Source organism: Corvus moneduloides, chromosome 2, assembly GCF_009650955.1.
Source record: "Corvus moneduloides isolate bCorMon1 chromosome 2, bCorMon1.pri, whole genome shotgun sequence".
Lineage (NCBI taxonomy): Eukaryota > Metazoa > Chordata > Aves > Passeriformes > Corvidae > Corvus > Corvus moneduloides.
The window spans coordinates 33,336,880-33,362,589 of record NC_045477.1 but is presented as its reverse complement, the minus strand read 5'-3'; the positions used below and the strand labels follow the sequence as shown (position 1 = coordinate 33,362,589).

Here is a 25,710-nt window from a genome sequence, read left to right as displayed (position 1 = left end):
TATTAACTGCTTTGGCAGTTGACTTTCTGCCATCAGATGTTTCATGGCATAAGGGTTTGCTTTCCAGTGGTGTATGGTGGTTCACTTCAGCACTAATTTTAGGAGAAAGCTGAGAATACAGTTTTAACCAAGGAAGAGAAAACTTCGTAAATGTTGATGGATTTGGGTCTTCAGTACAGACTATACCCTGGCAAACTGTCAATGCACAATAATGTTTGTAGGTTAATTAGTTAGGGAGCACTTGTGTCTCAGAGGCTTAAATTCAGCTCTGAATTGCTCATCAGGCAATCCAATCGATGTTGGTGGAATTACAGAAGGTCTAAGAGTCAATTTTGCCCTAAGAACAGATAAAATGTGCAAGAGAGATTCAGTGCAACACAAACCATAGCCCACTGGCTTATCACCGAAAACTCACTCAGCTTTATTACCCTCAAGAGAGAGAAGGGAAGGCCCTCATGCAACTGAGGAATTATAAGTTCCTCATGCAACTAAGGAATTAGATAGCACCAGTGTGCTTTAAGTTATACAATATCACAGCTTGCTGTTAATGTTGCAAAGCTTGGTTTGTGCTTGCATTGGGGCACGGTTGTTTTTCTGTGGGTTTAAAAGCCTTAAACTTTCCCTCCTTCTGCTTTGGTGTTATAGCAGTGAGCATAGCTACCTTCCAAGCAGTTGATCAGGGCTGGATTCCTGGCCAAAGTACCAAAAAGACCATAGTGGTATAACCCTGGATGGATGCCAGCCACCCACAAAAGGCTCTCCCTCCCTCCCCTCCACAGCTGTACAGGGGAGAGAAAATATAATGAAGGCTCCATGAGTTGAGATAAGGTTTGGGAGAGCTCAATCACCAAACACCATCATGGGCAACAGGCTCAAATTAGAGATATTAATTTAATTTATTGTTAAAAAAATCAGAGCAGGATGATGAGAAGTAAAGTAAAACCTTGGAAATGCCTTCCTCCCATCCCTCCCTCCTTCTCAGCTCTACCTCCTCCCTGGCAGCACAGGGAGACAGGCAATGGGGGTCAGTTCATCAGCTGTTCTTTTTCCCACTGCTCAGGGGGAGGAATTCTTCCCCTGGTCCAGTGTGAGGTCCCTCCCATGGAAGATAGTTCTCCATTAAATTCTCCAACATGAGTCCATCCCACAGCCAGCAGTCCTCCCCAAACTGCTGCAGCATGGGTCACTCTTCCATAGGGTGCAGTCCTTCAAGGACAGGCTTGTGAGTGTGGGCCCCTCTCAACATGGGTTTCCCACAGAATCACAGCCTCCTCCAGGCATCCACCTGCTCTGGTGTGGGTCTCCTCCACAGGCTGCAGGAGGATATCAGCATCTCCAGAGACCTCCATGAGCTGCAGGGGCACAGATGTCTCACCACGCTCATCCCCATGGGATGCAGAGGAATCCCAGCTCCAACACCTGGAGCACCTCCTCACCCTCCTTCTCCATTGATATTGGTGTCTGCAGAGTTGTTCCTCTCACATGTTCTCACCCCGCTCTTCTCTGGCCACAATTACAACTGTGCAGTAACTTTTTTTTCTTCTTCTTAAATCTGTTACCAACATTTCTAACTGACTCAGCCTTGACCAGCAACACACCTGTCTTTGGAGCTGCTAGGGATTGGCTCTGCTGGACATGGAGGAAGCTTCTGGCAGCTTTTCACAGAAGCCACCCCTCTAGCCACCCCGCTAACAAAGCTTGGCCATGCAAACCCGATACAGGGGAAAAGCCATTGTTTACTTGTTTTGGGGCAAGTATAAGGTCCACTCTTTATAATCTAACCTTACAAATAGACTGTGATTGGATAAAGTCATGGAAAATGTATTTACACAATAAAATTTGCAAGGAGGAGCATGGTCACACCTGAGGTGGCTTCTCAAGGGAATGAAGGCTGGATAACAGTATCCTAGCACATCTAACAGCACACTCCCCCATTGTCAAGATTTGTGTATGCAAACAAGTTATTCCGAAAATAATGCAGAATGAAACACAAAGCATCAGAGTATTTTTTGACCCAATTTTCTGCAAAGGGAGGAAAAAGTCATGAGCATTTGGAAAAGAATGGCAGCTTTATTATGTCTGTCTCTGCTTCCTTTTTCCTGGAAAGAGTGACAGCTGTTTATATTGGGGTCAGTGGATCTAATTTCGGTGGTCTAGTGGTCACTCTGTCTTCAAGGAAAACAAAACCACACACAGTTCCTGGAAAGTTTAAATTTTAGTCCTGTTCAGAAAGGAGTCAGCCTTCTGAACTTGCAGACTTCTCCAGAAGTCATTGTCTAGGATACTGATAAGCTGCTTGAAAGAGGAGAGGTGATATTCTAATTACATTAAACACACTGGAGTAAATTGAGTCTTTAAAGTTAAGATAAGGCCTTTTATTTTAAGGGGACCAGATGATTTATCAAATCACACTGGGGCTAAGGCATTCTGCAAAAAAAACTATTAACAGATTTATAATTCATTCTTGCCATGTTAAGTGGAGGTACCCCATCTCTGCAACAGGCAACTCATCTCTGAAAAGTGTATTATGCTTGTTTTGTGTGTATTCCTAGCTGTTCGTGGAAGTCTCCACACTTCTGGGACCTGCAACTGCTGTCATTTTTAGGTACAGAAATCATGGCTTCTTTTTTGGGAAGGAGAACTTTTCCATTCTAGAAAATGTAAAATATGTCTAGTTTCTTGAAAAACAAAGCTATTAATTTACCAGCATGGAGATCTTTTGGGGGTCTTTAGTAGGGAAAAGAAAACAAGCAAGCAAAAAAATAAAAGGCTATTTCTTTTTGTGACACATATAGGTGGTTGAAACTGTTATAGATTTGATGTTCCACCTACTCTTTTTCCTTTATTCTTCAGGGGGAAAAAAAGAGGAATTTTCTTTATTTTCCTTCCTTCCTTCCTTCCTTCGTGTTAATATTTACATAATTTTTTTTTTGGTATCGCACCAAAACTTTCTGGGCCCACACATTTTCATCCTGGAAGATGGAATGAATGAAATACTTTCTTGCAATCTGTGCTGAGCTTTTCTTTAGGACAAAGGAATTTTCATGTTACTTTCAAATAAGGAACACAGTTACATGAAAATAATTTACTGAAGATTAATTCAGTCCAGTCTGAAAGTCCAATTAATTCATGTAATCAAAAAATTAAAAAGAGGTCTCATAATCAGTGCAGTTTTTCACCTCATGATAGGAATGGAATGGAGGGAGGGAAGAGTCCTCAAGACTTCTTGACTGAATTTGCCTAATCCTTTGGTTTATAAAATGAAGGGAACAGCCTGGTGCATGACGGCAACCAATTCATTTCCACTTGAATGAGTACAGCAAGAGAAAGTGCCCTTTTTAATCAGACAGATCAAATAGGAGCTGTTTCATGGCAAATCAGTGACTTCAGCAATTATGAAAGAAACTGGACATGAACACAGAACCTGTTCCAATTAGTTTCCATTAATGAGTTCCTTGAAGTAGTTTGTGAAAGCAGTAAACAAATGAAACTAAGAACATTTGCAATGTTTTTCATTATCTTAAATACTTTACTTTCTTGAAGAATCTTAATAGCAGCTCTCTGAGTCTGAAACTAATTTAGATACTCATATTATCTACCTTTCCCCTCACACCCCCCTCTTAGCTGATGTTTATGACTTGGAATCTCATTCCACTTTTTAGCATATGCACAAAACATATCCTTTTCACCTTTACTTACAAATTGTGCTGTGTGTATGTTTGTGAGTGTGTATGTGTGTATGTGTCTCCAGGGATGAGGTATCCAGGGAGAGTGAGGATCCAGGAGTACTTATTGGATGGACTGTGTCCAGGGCCATCTCCTGGGGGATGATTACTGGGTGATAATGGGGCTCTGTAGCCTTTGTTGGAGATTCACAAATGATCCTGGCTCAGAACATGCCTAGACATTGTTCGGAAGACTGGTATTCATCTTGGACAAAGCTTCAGAAACTATATGAACAATCTGATGGTATGAATTTTGTTGGATCAGTACAAAGCCTCTCCCTCCCTCTCCCTCTTTTCTTTTCTTTTTTCTTCTTTTTTTCTTTTCTTTTCTTTTCTTTTCTTTTCTTTTCTTTTCTTTTCTTTTCTTTTCTTTTCTTTTCTTTTCTTTTTTCTTTTCTTTTCTTTTTTTTCTTTTTTCTTTTCTTTTTCTTTTCTTTTCTTTCTTTTTTTCTTTTCTCTTTTTTTCTTTTCTTTTCTTTTCTTTTCTCTTTTCTTTTCTTTTCTTTTCTTTTCTTTTCTTTTCTTTTCTTTTCTGTTTTCTTTTCTTTTCTTTTCTTTTCTTTTCTTTTCTTTTCTTTTCTTTTCTTTTCTTTTCTTTTCTTCTTTTCTCCTTTTATTTTTCCTTTGGCTGTTTTTTTTTTTTTTAAGTTGGTTGTGGGGAGGGGTTGTAGTGATTGGTTGGTTGGTTGGTTGGTTGGTTTGCTTTGTGTATGTAGATAAAAGGCCCCAAGTGTGTACACCCAGATACCCATAGCCATCATGATTTCACCAGACCGCTCTTTCCTATTAACTTTCAACTGAGATTGGCTTTTCTGTAATACAAAATGGATTTGTCGTTATTCTTGGTGTTGGCCCCCAGAGTGTCTTTAGACATAGGAGCAAATCTTCCATCTCTTCCTACCTGGTTCAATTATGTCTCTCCATGCTTCTCATCATGACGACACTGTCTGCTTTAAAACACCTCAAGCAAAAGCTGAAGAGACATTCATGGTAATCTTCCTATTTTCCCAAATTAAATGAAACTCCTGCTAGTTATTAGTTGCTACCTTGTTTTCCCCAGTTCATTGCACAAAGAGTCCTCCTGTACTGGTGAAGGAGACAGACTACTTCTCCTTCTGCTAAACTTCCTTTTGGCTCAAAACTTCTTTTCCACTGTGTTTTCTTTTTTTGGCTTTGATATTACCTGTTCATAAAAGTGTATGGAGAACCAAATAGTTGTCTCCTATTGTATTTTCCCAACTTTAAGGCAAAAGCAAAGTAGATGCCTCAAGTCTCAGAAATCTTTCTTAGTCTTTTCATTTGTCATAAATATTAGCCATTGCTTTTTGTTTTTTTTTTAAATCTATAACCTTTAATTGGAAACTAGCGGTTTGACTTTGTTGGTGTAGTTGTTGTTTGCTTATTTTGTTTTTCCCAAACTCATATTTCAACATAACATGCATTCAACTGGTTTTAGAAAGAAGCATTTAAGGTACAATAGTTCCTTCTTCTGTAGATCCCTAGGCCTCACTTGTGGAATAGCTTACTTTGGAACCTCCCACAGAGGACACAGGTGAAATTTTCCTTGTGGGAAATTCTCTTTGGGCTCAGATAGCACACAGCAAGTCTAACCTTCCCCAGACCCTGTACAGGCATACCATGTTCTGTGAATGCAGTCCTAGTTCTCACCCTTCACTCCCAACCCTTTTCTCATTACGCAAGTTTTCGGCTCTTTGTATTCCCTATTTTCACCCACACATTCCTTGAGTTAAAACAAACTTCAGAGCACAAGCACATTTTGTTCATCTCTTGCAGACAGTGAGGGAAACACTGCATGTATAAAAACATGATTTCAGACTAGACATAAGAGCCACCCTAGAATCCATAAAGTCCAGCACCAGCTCAAGCAAATGATACCCATTCCCAATGCAAATGACACCCATTCCCAATGCAAATTAAATTCCATTTTTTTCAACGAGAAAGCTACTAAAGTAAAAAATGAGATGCTCATTGAGGTGCTTTTGTGTTCATTATGTGTGAGACTGTTATATTGAAAAATCTCATTTAAATATTAATTTCTTTAAGTTGCAAAAACAGATGGTTTGTCCCAGCATCTCAAATGCATTAAATTTTAAGCATAAAAATTTTCAACCCTTGACCCTCTGTTCTTGTGCTATACAAGACTCTGTTTTTTTGTGTTATTTTTTCAGACTCTTGCTCTGTCTCTAATGCAAGTATAATATTACTTCAACAAACTAGTATTATTGCAATTGCATTTTAAGATCCCCCATTTTGGTGAATGAAAACTCTGATATTCCAGTCTGACCTGAGTTAGAGTTTGGCAAGCAACAGATCAATATTGGGTAATCCTCTTTATATTTGGAGGAGTCTGTTATTATGAGGTAGAGTTAACAAATATGGAAATTACTGGAAACTAAAGACCCCTCCAGAGGAGCTGCAGAACTTGTAATTCTATTCAAGACCTATTTGTTGTGGTTTCATCTGCACAGTATAAAATGTAGCTAGCCAAGCATCTGCTAACAGAAATGTACAGAATGAAAATGCAGAGAGCCTTCCCTCTGACTGGGGAGATCTAGAAGCTCTCTAATCCTGCTCTCATGGTTTGGCAGGAAAGGTACAATACTGGCAGGAAAAGAAATAGGCTGTATCCCTTCTGTGCCTTGGAACCCTCTACCCTGCAACAAACATAGCAATGAAATCAAGGCTTTACCCCTCTACCACTGAATTCAGAGAGCTGAGGAAAATCATCAGCATAGTTTTAAAACATAACATCCTAACTGGGGACTTTGAGTCTAGTAATGAAAATATACAAAACGGTTTAGAAACAAAACCGTTGGTAGAGATTTACAGTTACAAAGTCTCTCTGTAAGACTGGGCAGGGTTAGTAATAAAAATAATGAGGTTTCTGTATGCATGGACAAGGATTTTTATTTATTCTTATGCTTCTCAAGATTCCATTGAACATGTTGTGCCTGCTTTTGGCAGTTGAACAGTGTTCATTCTTTGCCCAGGGCATCTGTATCTAGCAAAGATATGGGAATGCAGATCAAAATCAACCTCTATGCGCTGTGTTTGATTTGATGTCACTAGAGAAACCTCAACATCTGTTATACAAACTGCTATGGAAGAATTCAGCTTTTACCCATACAACTATCATAGGCGTTATTTCTGTCTGCAGTCATTCTTATTCTAAAGAAAGAGTGTCTCCTCAGGAAATTTGCTGATGACACAAAGCTGGGAGGAGTGGACAATACCCCACAGGGCTGTTCAGGCTGTCAGAAGGGCCTTGACAGGTTGGAGAGATGGGCAGAGAGGAACCTTCTGAAATTCAACAAAGGCAAAAAGTGCTTTTCCTGCACCTGGGAAAGAATAAACCGACGCAGCAGCACAGCCTGGGGGCTGACCTGCTGGAAAGCAGCTCTGCAGAGAAGGACCTGGGGGTCCTGGTGGACAACAAGCTTCCCATGAGCCAGCACTGTGTCCTTGTGGCCAAGAAGGCCAGTGGTATCCTGGGGTGAATTTTCAGCATGTCAAGAGTGGTGATCCTGCTCCTCTACTCAGCTCCAGTGAGGCCAAATCTGAAGTGCTGTGTGCAGTTCTGGGCACCTCAAGAGAGGTATGGGACTCCTGGAGCAGGTCCAGAAGAAGGTGACAAAGATGATTAGGGGACTGGACCAACTCTCTTACAAGAAAAGACTGACAGAGCTGGGTTTGTTCAGCCTCAAGAAGAGACTGAAGGGAGGGTGTCAAGAGGATGAAGCCAAGCTCTTCTTGGTGATGCCAAGCATCAGGACAAGAGACTAATGGGCAGAAACTGATGCACAGGAAGTTCCACCTGAACACAAGGAAGACCTTTACTATGAGGGTGGTAGAACACTGGAACAGATTGCCCACAGAGGTTGTGTAGTCTCCCTCACTGAATATAACTTAAGAACCATCAAGACACAATCCTGTGCAATGTTCTCAAGCATGGCCCTGCTTGAGCAGGAAGGTTGGACCACTGTAGTCCTTTCCGACCTTGTCCATTCTGTGATCCTCTGATTCTGTGAAAGAGTAGATGGAGATGGGAGGTGTTCTTCTTAGTATCAATGTAATCTGAAAAGAGATAGAAATGCCATGAGTTTATCACTGAATATCAGTCCATTTATACTTGCATGAAATCTGAGTACCAAAAATGCCTGTTTAAAAGAATATTTGATATTTGTGTACTCTAGCACAAGGATCTTAGGCCATGCTATGGGACATAGCATCCCAAGAGGACCGTGAAACTAACAATGGTCTCAGAAAAACACAGCAGTGCTTTTCCTGCTCTGTCTGTATACGTTGCTTTCCCTCAAAAGGAAATTATTAATGTCAAAATACACTACCTATTCCAAAATATCCCTTGATTACACATTGCTGAAGTATTGCATTACAACTAATTCCAGTAATATCACTGCTAATACTGAAAGATTGTGAAAAATAATGTGAAATAAAAATGCTTCTGCTTTTATGGATTAAGATACAGAATTTAATAATACAAAGAGAAACAGTTCATGTGCTTCAAGTTTTAAAGTGCATTCAAACATATTATCCCAACAAAAAGAACTAGAAGGATTTTTAAAGCCTGGTATAGACATCTAATTTGTAATAGAACAGGGACAATGACCTAATGTCAAAAGGTCATTTAAAATTTCAGGCCAGTTTATCTTTCCAGTCAGGTATCAGTCCTCCAGTGGACATGTGTAATGTCTTCTTGCATTGCTTGCTGCAAGGATTTTTTTCCACATTTGCCTTCAAATGCTGATGGCTCTAGGGCTAAGTGAATGAAGGATCTGCAGCAGAAATGCTAGGGAATGAATTGCTGACAATCAGCTCTCTAACTAGTTTTGAGAATGTATGCATGTACTTCTACCTCAGCAGAGTAACAAATAAAGTGCATAGACATTAGTGTTTTATTGCCTTTTCTACATCTTGTCAGCAGTTTGTGATATGGAGTGGTGTATGCGTTTCTGAATTGTGCAGATAATGCCTGCCATGAATAAATATTTTGGCAGGGTAAGATTGCTTTCTTATGAGCCTTAATTTGCATTTTTTGTCTGCAAAAGCCATCAGTGTGCATACCTTGTATACAACTTCTCTTTTTGGAAGTACTATTGTTATTACAGAGTAGTTAGCAATGCTTATCCAGTCATATTACTCAAACAGCTGGCAGGTGGTTTGTTCTACAGATGGATAAACTCTAGCACACGGTAAACTGCAAGTATCTAGAAGTGTTTTGTCTCATCTTTGTTGACCATCCAACCATTTGCCTGATTTTCTTTAAAGTACAGCCCATGGTGATTTGACAGAAAGTGAAAGTGGTGTAGTATTTGTACTAAGGTGCTTAATCATCCCTATAACATCCCAGCAAACTCTTACTTGCCGAAATCTAAATTAGTTGGGCAGATGTATAGACTGCGAAGTATTCCAGATATTCTTTAAATAAATATAACCTTTAAAACGTTCAATAGCAGCTGTAGTACAAGTGTGATCCTTGACTGCATAATCACATCAAATACTACCAAGGAAGTGCTTTGCATAACGTAGTGATGAGGAATTCAGACACTTGAAGGAAAGGAAAAATCATAAGATCCCAGCAGTCAGTCCTGCTCCACACTCTGTGAATTACTTAAATCCCAGGATGATATAACACTCATATCTACAGCAGTGTTGGCTAACTCATGCAGGTATCAGGAACATGCATTTCTAAAGGTTACATAGTCTTTAAAATAATTCATTTGAATTAATTTATTGAATAAAAGAATTCACCCAGGAATATTAAGCACAAAGACACCACCTGTGGCTCAGGAAACCAGTGGGACACAGAAGGCTGGATGACTGTGTGTGGGGAAGTACTGGTGTACAGCTGCACTGCTTTAGACTGTTTTCTAGTGTATGCCCTTTATTGCAAGTCTTAGGAGAGTGTATGTCCTATAATCTGATCTGATCCAAATGTTTTTTGTTCCCATTCCATAGCTGAGCTACTATAAGGAAATAATCATACTAGTATCTATTATTGCTCTTATTTTTCCTTCTGTATGGAGTATACGGTTTCTGGATCAGGAAGTAGATCCACCTGTGTGTTTGTTCAGTGCCTGGCAGAATGTAGCTGTGATTTCAAAGGGTACTTAGGAGCTTAAGTATTTAAAGTATATAGTATAAGTTTAAAGTATAATTATATAGCATTTAAAGTATAAATGCTACTTTATATCCCTTAGGTAAAACTGTATACAGTGGCCTGGGAACTCCTAAGTCTGATAAGAGAAGGAAATATACTAATTAAGCACTGTTTAGGAAATTCAGATATTTTTATCTGTGTTTTTGATACTTAGGGGGATTCTTTTTTTTTCATGATATCTCCTGTTTTGCTAAATGAAGAGCTGGAAATAGGAAGATCAGTTGTCAGAAGAAAACATCACGGCATAGCATTTAATTTTATTTTTTATTATGTCATTTTTCCTATCATCATTTTGGTTTAAGAATTATTTCTGGGAAAAAAAAGGGTAGGTCCAGTAACTAACACTGCTGAATATACAAGTCTGGCTCCGAATTTTATGTATCTCTTAACTAACATAAATTCCCAAGAACTTTGGAAGCTAATGAAGGAATCACATTCTCTTAGCTCTGGATTCTCCTTTATCCTCTTTTCTCAGCAAATCTATGACTAAACAGTCAGTCATTCATGAGTAAGTGGCAAAACAGTGAAGAATGCTATCATTAGAGATTTTCTTGTCTTATCAGATGCTTTTTTTACTAGAAAAAACTTATAACGCAAGTGAAAATATTGGAATCCAAAGAGCTGGTTGTATGATTTTGTTTCTGTGGCTTACTCAACTTCAATAAAAATGCATAAAAGCAGAGCAACAGATTCACTCTGCAAAACCAGTACAGTTCTAAATTCTGGCTATACCATTTTACAATTATTCTGTTTGAAAACTTGTTTTACATATGATGACTTTCATATCCACCTCTCTGAAAAACAGCTGTGCTGTAGTGAGAACAAGGCAAAGAACCATTTTCTTTCTCAGGAATTAAATTATTTTGCTTAACACTTTAGCTTTGAATTGTTACACTAAATACATATTTAGCTTTTCCTCTTGCTGCTGCTAAAGGTATGCTTCATGCATTGGTTAAAGAACTGCAGTTCCTTAAATCAAGACTCACCCAAGCTATTTGGGCTCCTTGATCACCAGAGGTGATCAGGCAATCTCGCTTGGAAATGCCTGTGCTTTAAAACAACTAGTTAGCTCTGCACTTCAGAACTTCTGTTTATTGCCATTGCAAGGCAGCTGCATCTTTTAGATTCCTCATCGATTGGGTCAGTAAGATTCCAAGTTGTAAGGAAAATACATTAATTTAATGATTAATGAGGTAAAAAGGCTTCATCTAAGTTACCAAGAAACATTACAGAGCAGGCTAGAGTTGAAAACTGTGTTTAAATTGCTGTCTTAGGTCATTAAGTATATTTTTCTGTGTTAAAAGACTCAGAAGTTATTAAACATGTTTGTGGAAGCAAGAAATTGGGCCACTAAAATTCTTCCTTTCCTACAAAATAAAAATGTGGTTTCAAGGCTTAGCGAGTTTTTGATATGACATTTGGGCAGCTTAGATCTCAAATAAATGCAGGGTCTTTGACATCACTTTAATACTTGGATAACTTTCTATATCCAGGTTTTCCTTTTTGAACTTGAGAGCACTACTATGGGTCGGAGTGACTGGCAAAGGAAGGGATTTGCTGAACAAAAGCTTTACTATACCCTTCATTCATCTTCAAATAAAGGATCTGGGTTGTTCCTCAACTGTCCCATCTCCTTCTTTCCATTCCCCTTTTTCAGTCCAAAACACATTTATTCCAGTTCATGCAAGAGAAAGTATTTGATTTATGAAACAAAATTAGTTTTTGCTCATGTCCTTAGCTTTTCTTCTCTTTTACTGAGCAAGACTGGCTGTCCAGACCAATGTGTCAAGGCAACTGAAACTGCCTCCCACTGAAATCATTGGGAGCGAGCAGAAGAACCAACTCAAGGTACAGTTCTAATCCTAATATAGAAATGTATCATTGTTGATAAAGTTTATCATTGTTTCCAAAAATTATGGAATTAATCCAAGATTTGTACATGCAAGAAACATCAGCTTCTTGCAACAGAGATTCACTCTAATAATTGGAACAGGCAGTAAATCACACTTTCATAACTGTCTCTAAAAGTTTAGAAGAGTGGTAATTACCTTATCTTTTCACTTTTCCACTTATTATCTTTATCAGAGCGGGGAAAATGGCACCTGAGAACATAAGTTTCTGATCTTGTTCACACTAAAGTATTTTTGAATGCAGAGGAGAAATTTAAATAGAAATCTGTTCTACATGGTTGGAAATCCAGAAGGATGAACCTCATAGGAGACGTCCATAAAAAGACTGATTATGGCTCAAATGACTTATCAGGTGTTCAGAGGTGATGATTATTAGCAAGATCAGTCACAAATGTTAACTTTTCATTAAATTTTAGTGGACTGGCAAAGTTTGATTCTACCATCTTGGTGACGAATTTCAAAAAACATAAAACTACTTTTCTACTTTACACAGTTCTCTAATGTCTGTATAGATGCTTATACTGGTTCCTTGGAAGCATATATGGATAAAAACTCAAGTGCATTATAGGTATTTCCATATGGGAAGATGAACATCTTAAGATAATCAGCTCTATACATGCTGAGACACTGAAAAATGACACAACACTAACCAGTCCACCTTCCAGTCATGTCTAGAACATCATCACAGGTTATTCTGATGTATTGTGAAAGTTAGAACTCTGGCAATTATTTCAAGATTTGAAAACGGTGTTTGATTTCAGAAGGAAGGCAAAGCCTGAAAAGAAACATTATAATCTGGTAAAATTTATACATATTTTTGTGAGTTTATTTTATATTAGACTGTAAAGTGTTAAAGAATGTGGGAATGTATCTATTTGTTCCCATTAAGGAACTTATACTAGACTCTTATATTTACAGTCAGAATACTTCTGTTGTGAAACATCAATGGGAAATTAAGGTCTTTTTAATCATTAAAATCAATTTCCTTAAAAAATACCTACTGCTGTGCTTCTCAAGGAAGGCTCCGTGCAATCAATAGAAAGAGCCCCTCTAATGGAAGTGGCCTTTGCAGCATGCTTGTCTATAGTTTTTTCTTTGTATAAGGATCATCATAATCATCATCTATGGCATTTGTACATTTGTCAAGGTCAATAAAAGAGACCAATCTATTTTAATTTACTTTCAGTCAATTTCACTACATGTATCTTAGTGTTAACAGGTTCTAAAAGTAAATGTATTCAATTATGATATTTCGCTGGTTGTATAAAAAAGGACAATATTGTTTTAAAAGTGTATTTATGGGTACTAGATTGACTTTTCTATCTATCAATCAGAGATGCTGGGATCAACTGCAGACCAAATTTCTCTGCTCCAGCTGGCAGTGGGTTGTAATTCTTGTCTGGAAATATCTGTATTATCTGCATATACTGTAGGCTAGCTAATGGAAACTCATTCCATCTGTCTGTTCTCTGTACAACATTTATGAAGAATGGATGTAAATATTTAATACCTCTAAGAATGCAGTATAATATTCAAGAATTTGACTATGTCCAATCACATTAATGGATTAAAATCCCACATGTCCATGGCTGGCTGTGTATTCATAGAAGAGAAAACGCACTGAGATGTTGTGTTCCTGCAAAACAGGTTAGACTGGCTTCATGCACTGACAAGATTAATTGCAGACCTCTGAACCTGATATGTTTTCTTAATATCCAACATGGCTCTTACTTTCCTCATTCAGGCTGACGTGTGGCTTGCTCTTGCATAATTCAACACCAGTCTTCTCTGTGTGTGGCACTGTTTTTAGTCATTGTAAGTGCCTGCAAATTACTAAAGTCAGTGATACGATGCACAGCAGTTTGCTTAGAGTTATTTCAATGATTATGGAAAGAAAGAAAATAAGCTTCTTTCAAAACTGTCAGAACACTGCAGAAGAGGCAGCGGACATAATTTCTAGAATAGTGCAAAACAATTTTTCGAGGGTTTTTTTTTGTGCATGTCCTCTTTACTTAGTGGGAAACAGTACAACATGTAGATTCCACTCTCTGGTCTGGCCCAAGTTCACTTTACATATGCTAATTAAAGTAGTCCAATGTTTCTTCTGGAAGTTGATATTTTTACATTTATATTTAATTTTTTTTTTCAAAGAGTATGCTGACTTAATCTGTTAGGTGACAAAACCCACACATATTTAGAAACTGGCTGTTACATAATATATAAAAAAAACCACTGCAAAACTAATCTCCTTAGTTGGGAACTATTCCAGTACTCTACAATGGTAAAAGAGCATGGAAGAAAAAAAAGGAAACATTACTCATATGAAATATATCCAGCTTTATTAGCCCATAAGGTAAGGAATACAAGTGTTCATGAAGACATAAGGCCCGAGTTTATCCTCTCTAACTGAAGATTTATATTGAAGGTGCTGAAGATATATGGGGGCATAGCAGCCATAGGATCTCTGTATAGTAAAAAGCAAGAGGCATGTATAGACAAGAAAACAGAAAGCCAACAAATGATGTGAAATACTTGGTGGAAATATGGGGAAAATATACTTTATTTTGAAAAAGAAGTCTCATTTGTGAAATTTTAATTGAACTTGGGTATTGCTTCATCAGTCCCAAGATAGTGATGATTCAGTTTATAAAGGTTAAAACAATTCTGCTCCTTGGTCTCTAATATTCTGGTATATGCTTCAGTACCTGATCTCATTTTTCTCTTAATCCTATGATGCTATGATACTAATCCTAAATTAGTAAAATAGTGTGTGTGTTCTGTGGTGCAATTGTATGCACAACATAAATGAATAATTCATGAAATTTGTAGAGTGGTGTACTGAAGAAGAAACTGGGCTGGAAAGAATTTCAAGGTGGAACCTGATCTGAAACTGGACTTGATGACCTCCAGAGGTCCCCTCCAACCTAAAGTGTTCTGTGACTCTGCAATTCTGGGCTTGCAGAATTATTCCAAGAACATTAAACACTCCTAGGTAGACAATGATATATTGAAGGCAGTGGAAATTTGACAATGTTAATCATCATTCATCAAAACATAGGGAGTGTCCCTATCCCCATGACTTTTCTAAAAAATCCGAAAATAAATTCTTTGCTTACATTTGTCATGAATGCAAAGTTCTTAGCAAATCTTAATTACAGTGATTTGAAGTCTAATTAGAATGCTTAGTGGTTTGTGACCAGTAGATTCATTCTTAATTCTGGTTACTAATTTTATGACAATTTTCCTCTTTAAGAAAATCAAAAACTAAATCTTCTAATGAAATATGTCAATTCTCCTGGAAAGTTTCTTTAGTCAGAACTGAACTTCCGAAATTCAGAACTGAATTTCCACATACATGTGTAACAGACAGACAAATGAACTGATGAATTTCAGCCCAGAATGATCAACCCACTGTTGGAAAACTTAACATGTTCATGACCAATGTTGAAGTCTCATATGTGAATTAAAGAGAGGAGAACATGAGTCCCCTATATCAGTTTAACCATTGCAGAGCTCTATTCCCTTTTGTTGTTTCTTTCCAGGGTCATCCTATTTCCTTTTAAAGTAATTAAATTGGATTATTAGGGGTTTTTTAATCCAGTCCCGTGCTACTTATATATAAGTGTATCCTGATATAAGAGTGAGAAACCATCTGCATAGATTATCAATGCAGGAGAAGAAATTTCATTTATATTAAAGTGATGATAAGAGTTCAGAATGTTCCACCTCAAAATTATGACATGACACGACATGTACAAAAATATTTTAGATAATTAGGGATATTATAATGTGTTAATTGAGTTACTCCTCTTCCTTTAGGTCCTGTAAGCAAAAATAATAACAGTAATTTAATGTCAAGCTTAAAACTTGATATTAATATTTTACCCATATTAAAATGTAAATTTTGTCTCCACTTCTTAGTTATAGAGATGCATCATACAAGAGTAATATATTCCTTGTAGATACCTGTGTAGAAATGGCAGATGAACACAATGTTCTGGGTTCCAGTTGGGCTATTCTATGCTATTATTTCCTGAACACGATAGATTCCTTTTTCATATGATTTATAACTTGTCATTACAGGACACTGTAGTCCTCCAGATAACATTAATCTACTGATGATTCTGAAGTGAAGACGTGATTGATGAAGTACCAGAAACTGGTGACGTAGGTAAGCTCTTCTTTTCTTTTCAAACCTTTCTTGATGAAATGTACAGCTGTACCTAGACTGGGATCACAAAACTATTCTAACTTCTGAGGCACAGAATACAAAATTCATTGAGACTCCCATTTGTTTTCACTTTTATTTTTAGGATAAAGCTATTTTTATTTTTTATTAGCTTTTAAAAAAAACACTTTAATTAAACAAAAATATCAGGTTTTATAACTTTTACCAAATGATTTTTAAGAATTTTTGGGTTGTTATCTCTAATCCACCTTGGGTTGACGTCTCTTTTATATTTCTTACTGAAATGGTTATCAACATATCTCCTTCCACTTTTCTCAAGGATTTTATAATTCTCTTCTGCTGTTGCACAGAAATTTTGGAAAGGTACCAATGAAGTGATTGTCTTCTCTTGTTCTAAAATCAGCAGTAGGAGTGACACTTAGAGATTTAAAGACACAAATAAGGTTCTACTTTTAAATTCTCAAATATTATGTTTCTACATCTTAAATGCTGTTTGGGTCACTAATAAACTTCTACACTCTTCCTCCTAGAAAATACCTCTTATATCCTCCACAGTCAGATAAGTTCTTCTTAATTGATTTTTGCAGAGGAGAGAAGAAAAACACTAAATGTAAATCTAAAGAGATACATTTAATCTACAATTGTCATACTCTGATCTTGTTCTGCATTTCAAGACCCTTCAGAGATACTATATGAAAAGTTAAAAGGAACATTTCATATGATTTGACTGCAGGGAGACTTTAACTTATTCCACAATGTAACAGACAAAAAATCATTTACCTGATCAAAATGTGACCTAATTCACTGACAGCATTGCTACACATCTTTGAGCAGTAGAGATGGCATCTAAAAATAATGGACATAGCACTAAAATCCAAAACTGGGAACAGGGCAAGTTTGTTAGCATGTAAAGCTGCTATCAGAAGGGTTAGGAGAGTACAGTGGGAGAAAAGCTGTAGTGACAAATCAACCACACTTAGTATGAAAGGCATCCCATACACTAAGGTAAGATGTGTAACTGCATACTGTTCTCACTCTCCTGTCCACTGCCTGGTTGGGATCCTAATTGTTCATAGTACCACATAGCTACAGGTATGTTGTTGCTGTACCTAGCAGAATAGTTTATCCTACATTCAACTTCCTGATGCCTTCATTGTCTGCTGGGGCATGAAGAAATATTGTCAGCCTCAGTGTTGCTTTTGTGTATGTGGTGGGCTTGCCTTGGCTGGACACCAGGTGTTCACCAAATCCACTCTATCACTCTCTCCTCATATTAATTTATTTCCAATCAAATCAGAGTAAGGTAATGGCCAGTGTTTGTCTGTCCTCTGCCAGCTGGCATTGGCTCTGTCTGACAACAGAAGCCACTCCTGTAGACCCCTGGTACCAAAACCTTGTCATGCAACTCTAATACAGGATATCAATAACTCTTTAATGACTGCCTGCGCAGTTATTGCAAATGTATGTTTATTAACTTCTGAACTGAATAACCTCTTTCAGTGATATACCCCAAAATAAGGTCATATTCCTATGAGTTCTGCTCTAGTTAGTGGGTGGAGGGAGATTCCTATGTGAAATGGGGCACGCTTCAGAGCAGGAGCCTAATTTTGAACATTGACCTTAGGAGATGTTGATTTTTCTCAATTGACTACAATTAAACTCAGGGCTCTTAAGCCTCCTGGAGCTAAAGCAAACCTGTATGACCATCTCCTCATGCCTTTGTTTGTTGGTGTTTTATCTTTATGCTGATTTCCGTGCATCAACCACGCAAACAAATATCACATGTCTGAACACAGAGTATTTGATTTGCAATGATGACTTTGGCATTGCAAATACTGACTATAGAATGTGGCAAAGTCTAGAAGCTTATAACTGCAGTTTCAGACCTGACATATCAGTACCTTTAGGAAGGAGGCTGTTATCTTGTGCATGGAATGCATTCCAGCATAATACAGAGTGCTGCAGTCTTATCCTATATATTTCCCTGAGCATATGAAGCATTGCCAGCAGCAGACCTTGAGGGATCAAGGACCTGTTGCGTCCAGAAGAATTTTGTAGGAGATATTTGGCAATATTTGCCTTTCTTTGGCTGTAGACTTTATGCTCTGGTCTTTGGAGAGGAAACCTTATCAGAAGTGACTGACATCTCACAAACCATGCAGCATAATCTGTTTGCTCAAAACTGCAACATTAGCGGCTGGGAAACTGAGTGTTTGAGCCCTGGAGGTGTTGCTGAGATTTTGACCTTTGTTGATGATTTTTTTTTCATTCTTTTAAACAGAATTTTATTTGCTCATTCTTCAGAGATCAGGTTAAGTGTTCTGTGTTCATTCTCAACCCTTTCTCTGCTATGTGAAGTCAGGTTCTTGGTAGCACCATTTGTCCATGAGAAGAAACACCAACAAAATAGTGGGGTGGAAATGCAGCATTCCAGTGTTTTCCAGTATGACTAATTTGGGAATGAGGACACATTCAGTTTCCAGTTGGCTTTCTTTAAGACTGCTCCAAATTATCTCTCTGAGCTAGAGCATAGACTTTGGAATTCACCTGGGGTTTTTTCTGAAAATGTAGAAGTATGCTGAAAGAGAAAAGTACAACTATCTTCCAAGATTTAGATCAACATGGTAAACATGATGCAAAGAGATCTAACCAACAGTGTGATTTTCTTTTTAAACTATTACTTTTGACTATTCCTATAAAAGTATCAAAATGATTCTTCATCTTTTAAATCAGACAAATATTGCACCAGTATTTTAATGACCTTCAGGCCATTATGTCAGGCTCTTGAATATACTTCTGGTATCACATTGTGTGCTGTAAGTTCATTTTTTAATTGATTCAAATATTTGGTGTATTGTATCAGTTAATTAAGGTTGGTTCTTATTCATAAATTACTTAGGTTGATATGTTTGGTGGAAAAATTCAGGCTTAGAGCATGTAAATCATATAATCTGAATAGATTTAGTTGGAAGTTACCTATGGATGCTATTTGATCTTAACCACTCCAAATAAGGTCAATTTTAAATTAGAAATCTCTTCAAAGGGAAGGAAGAAGTAAATTGTTATCTATTTTTTTTCTGGTTTTGTGTTTGTTGGTTGTGGGGTTTTTTTCTGAAATAAATATTAAAACGTTTTGCAAATTTTGCAGATTTTTTTCTGAAAGATATCATTTAAATTCACCAGAATTACTTTAAAATGTAAAATTAATTGCATTCTAGTACCCACTTAGTTGTGAAATTAGAGTTTAGAAAGTCTAATGCTCTTCTATGTATTCAGAAATTCTCTCTACTTTTCACATGAAAAAGAAAAAAACTCTAAAACTAGACATGAATGAGTCACTTGACTCCATTCCATCTCAAATATGAAAAATGAGCAACAGGATAAGTACCTGAAATGAACTCGAAACATTAACAAGTAAGATGTGCAAAGGAAGTGTACATTTTCAAATTAGTTCATGTCTCTGCTAAAGACACGGCAAGCAGAAATGTATTTGCTTCTTTAATGCAAATAACTTGACATTTTGACAGTCAGGGAAGCTAGTCATTCCTAATGAAGCCATTGATCAGTACCTCTTCAGCATTTAGTACTTCAAAACTTTTATCTGCAGTCAAAGAACCTATTTCTAACTAGAAAACTTCACGAAGAAGAAGAAGAAATGTTTTTCCTAATGTGATCTAGGACAGTACTATGAAATTTGCCTTGAGAAAACATAGAAAATTACTCCAACTGTGAGTGAATTTATGAATTAAAATATGTCAGAAAAGGCACTTTTAACTTTATCACATCATATGTCCATCTTAAACAGGATGTCACAAACAAACCCCAGTGCTCTCCTCTTTATCTTCAGCTGTGCCAGTACAGCGATAACTCTCTGTCTTGGCATCATGTTGTTCCTAATATGGAGAGAACTCTGGGTAATTACAGATGTGGTGTCATCCTTTCATGCTCCTTTCCTCTGTGTAGTAATGTGCTCACGGTTGTGCCTGCACTCCCCACTACCAATCACTATGATCATGGTACACAAATCTGGAAAAGAAGGTGGATCCTGAAAGACTAATGCAAGCAAAACGGCAATTTGCCTCATTAAAAACTTTACTACTTACTATTTCTGCAGAAGCCAACCGTTCCTGGATAATTTGTGTTCTCATAGTGAGTGGCATCTTCTTAAGCGGTATTTTGGTGCTTTCCTTGGTAGAAGGATTGCGATAAACAGATTTTTCTTGGAAGTAGGACCCATGCTGGAAGTAATATCCCAGGTGCTGTGAAATCTCAGAAGATTGGTATTGATAATCTTTTGCTTTTAGTCATTTACATTGGACTTGTCAATTTACTCCTGAGGACTGCAGTCATTCCCTATGGCCACTGCCAAAAAAGAGGTGGAACTACAACCAGAAGCTTGGATTTGAGACTAAAAAAATATTGTGTTTCTGTGTTCTAGGACAGAGAGGAGCATTTAGCTGTACTAAAAATTAAAATTCCATTACAAAATGCAGTGTCTAGACTTCCAACTAGTTTCTTATATCTAGGATGGGAAAGATTTTATTAGTTGTAAATGAAAGAAAACTAATTAGTGTAATTTGTGCTCTATATGCTGATGCAGTCACACTCTTTTAATACCAATTAAACGTGTTAAAACAAAATGCTTTGTCAAATTAAAGATTAATCTATTAAAAAAGAAATAGATTGGCTCAGCTCCTGATTAGCCTTCTGGGTTTACCCTAATATATTCTTACTTTTAACTTTGTTTGTAATTGTCAAATATCATCTGTAACATTCAAAGTTATAACACAGGGATTCAAACTAAAGGCCCAGGTTTCTTTGTCATCATCACCACAGATTAACAAAATGATAGTAAAGAAGATGCCTTGCAATCAGCATCCATATTATCCAGAAGGGCAAGCAGCCCTAGTATTAAGAGATGTTCCCTCGGGAGAAGAGTCTTTGATTTAGCAATTATGTTCAATATAGTAAGGCTGAATTACTTCAATCACTAAATAAATTACCAGAGTTAGAGTTATAATGAAAATTCGGGTTGAAAATAAGGAGCTGGAATAGCACAGAAAGAAGCTAGGTGAAATCAAAGCAAAGGGAGCAATATAGACGTGTGTTTGAAAAGGACTAGCTGCCCTGGCTAAGACTTACACAGTCATGACTTGGGATTTGGGATGTCTTTTATTTCTAGAAAGGGATTTTTGCAGTTGGACCAATGGATGTTTGACACTTCTAAGACAACAGATGAAGCTGATTACTTTAAATCAGATGCAAGTTGCTAGAGAAATCCATGCTACTATACACAATATTTGTGAAGGAGATTAATGTCCAATTTCCTGCAGCTTAATTGTTTAAATAATTTTTGTGTTGGTGTTATGCTTTCCCACATACTCTCTTATGCGACCATCACACTTTATACAATAATTTATTAATGAATATTGAGATGAGCAAAAGGCTAATAAGTAAAAAAAAACCTTTGTAAAAGTTGACATTTATTTAAATAACAATGATGTTAATTGGGAGGTCTGGAATCAACCCAGTGCTGAAGAGTGGCAACACTGGATGATTTTTTTCCCCTTATTTTTTATCTTTTGAGATCTGACAGTACATAATAGTGACTCATATATCAGGAATACTTCTGCTCTTTTCAAGTAGGTAAAAAAAGAGAATAAGGAAGCTGCATTGTGAATACAATTAATTTGAACAAAATTAACGTGAACATCGATGAAGCAAGCTGGGTGAATGCAAGCATATGTAACTGACTTATAATTACATTTGAGCACTCTACTCTTTGACTCTACCATTCTACTGAAAATTCTCATACAAAGTCACTGCACTGTGACTGGTGATGAAGAAGTCCCAAAGGGAGAAAAATGTAAGGCACTAGACTAACTGTAATATTTTTTTACACTTTCACTACTCTGATGCAAGTCATGAACAATATTAATTTCAATGTCATCGCTGTTTTTTATGCTCTATAATTTCCACCTTACAGTGTCACCACTTGGTTTATGTTTCTTGAATTTGTCAAAGACGAGGCTACAGTAACTGAAGTAAAGCTGAAACTGCATCTTTTTCCAGCAGATATAATCTCCTCTGCCGCTATGGGAAAAAATAAATCTGTTACACTGGAGATTTTTGGGGGTTTTTTTCTGTTTTTTGGGGGTTTTTTGGTTTTGCTCTGGGGGGTTTTCCATATCTCAGTTAAAGTTGTGGTCATGTTGTTTCTTTAATCCTTTCTTCCTCCATGGAAATGAATTACATGGGGTTTTTTCAATTAATGAGGACTAGCTTTATTTTATATTGAGAGAGATGTGTTGCATTGCAGAGCAGTACTGAACATGTGGCACTACCATAGTTTCCTAATTTTTCCTTTGCATTCTTAGGTCTAAGATGTTACAGAGGGAATCTGATGCTTATCATCTTCATTCTTAAAAGTCCAAAGGAGATATGGGGGGAGAAATAGGGGGATCAAGAAAAATATAGAAGTGGATTCACATTTGCCTTCTACCTCACAGAGTTTACATGGGGCCAGGGAAATAATATGAAAGAAGCCCATTGATAGTTTATGATGATTCTGAATACAAATCTCCGGGGACACAAATTGCCAGTGCAGAATATCTGAATTCTAGGTTCTAAGCAATGAGGGAGGATGAAGGACACTGTTGAGGTACTATGTCACAGTGGGAAATGGAAATAATGTCTGCTAATGGATGTGTTCAAGGCCAGGCTGAATGGGACCCTGAGCAACCTGGTCTAGTGGAAGGTATCCCTGCCCATGGCAAGGAGGCAAAAACTAGATGGTCTTTAAGGTCCCTTCCAAACCAAAGCATTCTAGGTTTCTGTGATTCTGTGTTTTTACTGGAAAGAAGAACAGTATTACTCCTCTTTGCTCTGAAAATTCAGAAAAATCCATTTAGTTCCTTAAGTGATACAGGGCCAAAGTGCAGGGACATATTTTGGAATCTCTTACTGTTAAAACCATAGCTAATTTTTTTTCCATCAGATCTACATTCCTTGCAGTCAGCCACCAAGACACAAGGAAATCTCAAGAGACCTCACAAAGCCCTCTGCTGACTTCTCCTTCTAACCACTGTTTTAGCTTTCTTTTCAATACACAACACTCATATTATATTGTTTAAATTGCCATCTAACCTTGGAGGAGTGAGACAGTTTCAGGCAGCATCATTCTGAGCTTGAAGTATTTCTTCAAATGCCTTAGAAAATAATGAGGTGATGAAATGGTGACCATGCTGTGATCCTGGGTATAGTGAAAGCTATTATCATGCAGCAGTGGAGGAGCAAATACACATACTTGTCTTTAAATCTGGTGACAGTCTAAATTATGTGCTGAATGGTCAAAGCATCACAGTATTCATGCTAGAAAAAGAGATAGACCTGACCTTTGCAGACCATCTTACCCTTTTGTAAAATGATCAGGGAAACATGAACATCTGTGCTGCGGAAAAAAACACCATTATTGCAATCTGTGCTCGTAGATTACTTGTAGTGAGAATGACTAATAGCAGGATGCTGAGTGACTACATGTCATAGCCTTGGTGAGGCGTGTCTGTTTTACGTTCTTGTTTTTGTTGCTCTACCCAAAATATAGTAGGTGAAATAATTGAATTTGTTTAATATTACTGAGTCAAAACACTTCTTTAGCTGTTTATTTACTTCATTCTTTAAACATAGTCATGTGAAACAGAATGAAAGGGTTTTAGGAAGAAGTGCATCTATCCCATTTTGTTTTGCACGCTCAAGCCATTTGATACTGGAGCAAATTATCCAAACCATCCTCCCCTATGTCTTTTCAAAACAGGATGCAAAGCTGAGATGGGCTTCTAAAATAATAATATAGTGTATGTTCGTGTGTGGGTTGATCAAAATAAATACTTTTCTTTTTCTTCTTGCATGACTTTGTGCTGAAGAATGTCAGAGTTAATATGAAATTCTGATCTATGTGACTCACATAAACTTGAGGTTATTACAGAGAAGCCATTAAGCTTGACATAGAGTCCTCTGAGATCATAATTTGGCTTGTCTTCAGGTGTTGGGCTTTTTCCTGCTCCAAAACTCATATGAGTGTCATTCACTTACACGAGATATCTTGTAATGTCTCCTTTTACAAAAAATAGAACCTCACAGATATTTTTAGTGGAAGATTGGTATGAGAAAGCAAGCTCTTAATCAGTTGCTTATGGCCTCCATATCAGATGAGGTTTACTAGCAGAAAGATGAATGGAAGAGCTGCCAAACTCTTAATGTGATCTGACTATCCTGTTTTATACAGTCAAATCCCATACTTGCTGTGCTTTGCCTATATAAATTCTTCTCCCCCAATTTTTTTACAGCAACTAGTTGCAATCACGGAAAGTTAATTTATGTCTATACGGGAGGCTGAGTGATGTCAACCACAAAAGTGGCTTTAGCAAACTTGTGGATAAATCACAAATATACATTAGATCTGACGCCAGGTGTGCTGGGTAATGTTCAGGCATAAAACAACACTAGCTGGCCTGCGTTACATCTGAGACATTGGACCTACTTTTGCATGCACACTTATATGTGCATGCATGATTGCCCTCCCCGGGCCTAGATTTTAATCTGTAAAATCTGGCAACCATGCTGAGCAGCTTCATTTATTGATTGTCCCACTTGTTTCCATCTGGAAGAGACCCAGGAGGGTAAACAGGATGAAAAAAGCTTTCTCTAATAGAAAGCTGAAAAAATTATTGATAATATTCCATCAAGAAAAGTTTGCATTGAAAATCTATTTTCACTTTTGTTTTGCTAGTAAACCAAATATGTAATTTGCTTTGATTTTCTCTCTCTCTCTCTTTTTTTTTTTTCTTAATTGTCATAGGAATAATTATGCTGAAAAAAAAGAGAAGTTGAAATCTTGCATTTTTTCTAGCATGTCTAATAACTTTTTCAGAAAGAACAGGAGAAATTGTCAGCCTTGCTTTTCTATGGAAAATATTTTTCCACAGAAATAATATGGAATTGAAACAGAAAGTTTTCAATTTATGAACAGAAACACGTACCATTACTTCTAATTTCAAACGAGATGAAATTGGTTTGTCTTCACCTCCCTTGGTTTTGTGCTCTCCTTTTTTCTTTCTCTTATTCTTCCTTGTCTTGGTTATTTGATGTCCAGGGATTAGGAAAAAAACACCCCACCAACAAAAAAGCAAAACCACAAAGCATCAAAATGTTTTGTAAAGAAATATCAAGAAATTAAATATGGAAAACAATTTCAAATCTTTTTACTCTTTCTTGGATGGTATGTCATCCAGCATGAAGGAAAAGTGGAATTTTATTGGTTTGTTTGAAGATTCTGCCTGTTTATTCCATTTGGCCAAGTTTATTATTTATACCTTGGGTTTGATGATGGAGTACCCCAACTCAACTGAAATAAAATTCTGTTTGACTTAGAAAACTTTAAACAGTAAATAGCAAAATATAATAGTATTTTCAATATTACACAATGCACTAGCTTGCTATTAATATATTTTTTAGCATTATTTTTGTTAATCTTTGGTTATGCAATGTTTTTTAGGGAACACTATGAATCCAACTGATCAATCTGATTTCTTTTCTTTTTCCTTGGACTCTTTTCATATTTAGCTATGTGTTTGTCTACTGGATTTAGCTCCAAATAAGCATTGAAAACTTTAATTTATTTAGCTTTAT

The 25,710-nt window shown here is 37.0% G+C and overlaps 1 protein-coding gene across 1 annotated transcript in view; it reads left to right on the top strand.

The window, feature by feature from the left end:
* Positions 1-25,710, top strand: part of TENM4 (teneurin transmembrane protein 4) — a 1,563,960-nt gene that overhangs the window by 327,826 nt on the left and 1,210,424 nt on the right. The window contains exon 3 of the mRNA XM_032099028.1: positions 15,918-16,005. The gene's annotated coding sequence lies outside the window, so the exon portion shown is untranslated. The remainder of the gene's footprint in view (positions 1-15,917; positions 16,006-25,710) is intronic.